Raw genomic sequence first — 5,377 nt, forward strand, 5'->3', positions numbered from 1 at the left:
CCTGAATGCAGTCTAAGATGAGAAGCAAACTTTTCAATCTTTCAACTTTGAAAACCTTAACTACTGAAGGAAAAGAAAGGCAAATCTTTTCACACAGATCATATAGCATACACTAAAATGCAAATTTTTCCTAAATCATCAAGCACACAGTCAAATGCAAAATGCACAATGCATGTATTTTCTTTTCCCTTTCTTAATGTGGATGGATACAAAAAGAAAGTGGTTATATAACTTTGATTTCGATTTAATAGCGAAAGTAAACAAGTTTGTCCAAAATCAAAAGACACCTTAAGATTCACTTTGTTTAATCATTGGAAATACATGAAATCAAACCATACTAACGAAAGTAAAATGACTAATCAGCTATGGACAGCAAACAAGCTAACTCTTTAGACCAGCAAAACGCCTAACACAGGTTCAGATCTAAGAGGCCAAAAGCATGACTAGTTTACTCTTCGTTATGGGAAATTGTAAATGAATAAGAAATACAAAGAACAAGTACAATTTCGTTATATATAACAGAGGCGGAATGATGGCAAGTAATATTGGTTTCAAAACAGGTACAAGACTGACACCTAGCAGCAAAACTAAGTGAAAACAGGCAAGAGAAAGGAGGAAACCCCAAATGCACTAAGAAAATTTGGGTCAACGCAGGCTCTACACAGTCAAATTGGCTCTCAGCGCAGGTAGCTAGTTCGGGACCTGCGTTGCAAAGCAGGTAGCCTGTGTACTACCTGCTTTGGAAAACGAGAATTGCGTTTTCACAGTTTCCGGGTCATAATTTTCTCAAAAATGCACGGTTTTTGCTCAAATCAGAAGCATTCAGTCAAGCACACTCAAAGGGATGATTTAGAAGGTGCAAAGCTATCACTAAGAGCTTACAAGGATCTTTGTAGATCAGCTCTTCAAATCATGAATCTGCTTAGAAAATGAGCAAGAGTAGCAGCCCCTCTACTTCGCTTTTGATATAGTCAAAAGCTTTTCGATTTGGTACTCTTTTCTTCAGGAAATGAATAGCAAAGATACTACAAACACAATCAAACGGATACGATCCCCAGTGGAGTCGCCAGTTTGTTGTAGGGAAAAGTATCCGACTCGGATGACCCTAACCCACTCTAAGGGTGACAGTTCCTTAGCAACAACTGTAAAACAAACTACTGAAAGTTTACTTCTTTATGAAAGCAAAAGAGAATGGAGGAAGCACTAACCGTTGCCTTGCGCTTAATGTCGAATCCAAACTCTCCTCTTTGGCCGCTCGTTCCTAGCTCTTTGTCCTTCTGCTCGCCCAGCTACAATGAGATCTTGCACAATGAAAAAGAAGGAAACTACAAGAGGCATGCAATCATAACTGGTTCATGGATTAGTGTAAACCAAACATGCAATCATCACAATATATAACTGAAACAAGAGCACATAGAAGAACCTCAATAGCTTTTATTAATGAAGAAATAAAGGTTCTGAGAGGATTACAACCATTGCAGGCTCCAACCCAGCAACACCTCCCAGCAGAAATAATTGCTCTTCTTCACCTCTCTCAAACAATCACCCAATAACTCAAGAATGAAACCAACAGCATATCATTACTTTGCACAAAATTCCAGCCTCCTGAGCTCATAGGAGAGAGCTCAATATATAGATGAATTGAGAAAGGATGAGTCAGCTTGCAACTGATGTGTAGCTGCCTTGTGTCCTCTCTCTCTTCAGTTAATCTTTAGTTGATCTTCAGTTCTTGAGTCCACTTGGTGAACCTTGCTTCCACTTGGAGAAACAAAGCCTCTGACTCATCACAAGGCGAAATACCTGATCCAAGTGTCATTTTTGGAAGATTCCAAAGCAATGACACACTGTGCCACATGTCCAAACTCGCCCAACGCAGGTGGGATTTGTTCTACCTGCTTTGCAACGCAGGTACACCATAGAGCAGTTGTGTTTCAGCGTAGAAGCCTAGTGGAGCACCTGCTTTGATTTCAGGATTGCTTGTTTTTTAGTGTTTTCAGGTGGAGAACTGATCTGAGAGCTGTTGGTTTGCTGACCTTGTTCCTCTAGGGGTAGGAACATCATGTTTAGGGAACTTTGGATCCCTTGGATTATTGACAATTCATGCTTGTTGCTGTAAGGCACAAAATTGTCTATAACGGCATGGAAGGCCAACAATGGTCCACTATTGTCTAGGACAGTGCTGGAATTTTCACCTGACCCCGAAGGGCAAAGAGTCTCACCTGAAGTGCGCCGCGACCAAAACGAGAGAAGGACCCAGCATGGAATTGAGGGGGTATGAGTTAGACGCAGGCGGTCATACACATATGCGTTCATAATACATGGTATAGAGATAATGATATCATAAACTCATACATAAGGACTCATCATATATACCACAGAACTAACAGCATACTAGTATCGATCTATCAAGCACCAATTTCATGTAATAAGGATACTATTTAAAATTTTGATAAGCTACAGTACATGATATCCAATACACTACGAGTCTTAGAAATCATCAACTTGGATTACATTAAAGTGACAGAATGAAATACATTATAACTTGGCCTCTCAGCATCAACAATACATAAAATACCCAGCTCAGTAGCTCGGGTCAGATCTGCTCCGCAACCCAGTTCCTTAGTTCCAGCTCTTCCTGATTCTGCTCTTGCATCTGCGTACCTCCTCAGTGGCCTAATCCTTCGTGTCCAATAGGTCCATCCTCAGTAACAACCCCGACGATCAATGAAACTCAACAACAATATTAGCAATGCCAACAACAACCAACCTCTTCCTTTCTATTCTTCCTCTTTTTATATCCTTCCCGGTTGCCTGGACTACCAGTTCTCGCTTAGCTTCTTACTTCCTTGGCTGCCTCTGTGCTTTCCCATCTCCTCAACTACCTTTGCCTTCCGCTGCCACCTTGCCATCACCTTCCCGCAACTGCTCGTTTTGCCACCCAACCATTGTTGCCATTCGTCTTTTCCCACCCTACTGTTGGTAAAAACTTGTCAAAACTCTTCAAAATTAACAAAGGATCCAACAATGTGCCTAGGTTAAAGAAGAATTTGTATCAAAATCTACTTGGAAGACAAAGGGATGAGGGTTTCTTTTATTAAAGGAAAGGTTCTTACTTTCCCTGTTGGATCACTTATGAGAGATGCATTCACTTTGATAACAAGATATGAAGGACTCTATAGGGTCACTGGAACACCACTACTAACATTGGTTCATAATAAAAATCATCTAAGTGAATTATTGCACTAAAATTTAGCTCATATTCATTACGATGTTCTACCAAAATTGGAGAAATTGGTCTCAGGGATTCCAAAGGTTCAAGCTCAACATGATGGAGTATTTCCGGGATGTGCTAGTGGAAAACTGACAAGGGGACCATTCCCCTCTAGTGAAAACAAGACCATTGACATCCTCCATCTAATTCATTCTGACATATGTGGATTGATGCATGTGCACTCTATTAGTGGATATCTCTACTACATCACATTCATGATGAATTTTCAAGGAAGACATGGATATACTATATGAAGCATAAGGATGAAGCCTTAGAAACATTTAAGGAGTTAAAAGCATTGGTTGAAAGCCAAATAGGGAAGAAGATCAAAATATTTAGGTCTGATGATGGTGGAGAATACATGTAAAAAGAATTTATTGAGTTTTTTAAAAAGGAAAGTGTTAAGAAGAAAATAATTGAGTCATATACTCCTGAAAAAATGGTCTAGCTGAAAGGAAGAATAGGTCTATAGTAGAAGCCACTCGAGTGATGCTTGATTATCAAAAGTTGCCTAAATTTCCTTGGGCTAAAGCTTCACATGCTATCGTATATGTTCAAAACAGGGTGCCTCATCAAGCTTTGGAAAACAAAACTCCTGAAGAAGTATTTACAGGTGTGAAGCCTGAAATTAGTCATCTACACATATTTGAATGTCCTATATATTTCCATGTGCAAAAGAATAAAAGGAACAAATTGGAAGCTACAGGAAGAAATGATACATTTGTTGGGTATTGTGAAAATTATAAAGCATTTAGAATATATATTCCTGGTCAAAGGAAGGTCGAAATTAGTAGGGATGTTACATTCGATGAAGATGTCGCTCTTGGAAAAGCAAGATATGTTCCTCTACCTCCTCCTACCAAGAAGAATGGTGATATGGATATCTTGGATGGCCCATTTGTGCCTGAATTTGAGACTGATATTGTTGATGATCCCATGGAGCCCATAGATCCCTTAGATTCTCCTCTTAGTAATCCTCCTACTAGGAAGAAACCACTTTGGCTCTGTGACACTCTTTTGGATGCTGATAGTCATGTTCCTGTCTAAAGATCATTTATATAAAGGAAGAAGGCATGCAAGTACTAGGGATATGTTGCAGCCATGAGAACTATGACTCGATCTGGACCTTCCACATTCAAAGAAGCCATAAAAGAATCATTTTGGAAAGATTCTATGGCCGAGGAATATGAATCTATTATGAAGAATGATGTATGGGATGTTGTGCTAAGACCGAAGGGAAAATCCATGGTAACTTCGAAGTGGATATTCAATATCAAGCATGGAATTGATGGAAGCATTGAAAAATACAAGGTGAGGCTTGTGGCTCGAGGATTCTCCCATAAAGAGGGAGAAGATTATGGTGTTATATTTTCACCTATGGCTCAATATACAACCATTCATTCGATAGTTTCCCTTACTGCAAGTCAAGGATGGACCCTTCATGAGATGGACGTAAAGAACACATTCCTTCATGGCATGCTACAAGAAGAAGTATACAGTGAAAAACCACATGGATTTGAAGTAGAAGATTGAATGACACATGTTTGTAGATTGAATAAGGCATTGTATGGTTTGAATCAAGCCCAAGAGCATGGTACACCCGCATAGACAATTATTTGGTGAAGTTGGTGTTGGAAATAATACTGAGAGGGGGGGTGAATCAGTATTATCAAGTCAAATATTCCCTTTTTCAAATTCAGATAATATACACTACTTCAGTTAATTAAACCCGTGTATATATGCAACTATGTCGAAAGAAAACTGCGTATACAATGTAAACTTATAATTTACTTTATCTGTCAGATGTTTATTGTTAATATGTGTATCAGAATCAAATAACCAGTAACCAGGAACAGTAAAATAGAGCAAAAGACAATCACACCCAAGAACACAAGATATAAGGTGGAAACCCACTGTGGGTGAAAACCACCTGCTGCAATTCGTCTCTATCTTATTTTAATTAAAAACTTCTTTTTACAATGTACTGGTGCAGTCCTTTACCAGTACGCAGGCTGCAACCTGTAGAGAGCTACAACCCTCTCTCATTATCCAGCTTCTCCTGGAAGGGAGCTACAACCCCCTTAGCTCTTGCACTAGCCAAGATAC

The sequence above is a fragment of the Pinus tabuliformis genome, chromosome 2_1 (genome assembly GCF_031772625.1).
Source record: "Pinus tabuliformis cultivar Carrire ecotype Pingquan chromosome 2_1, CPIR1, whole genome shotgun sequence".
NCBI lineage: Eukaryota > Viridiplantae > Streptophyta > Pinopsida > Pinales > Pinaceae > Pinus > Pinus tabuliformis.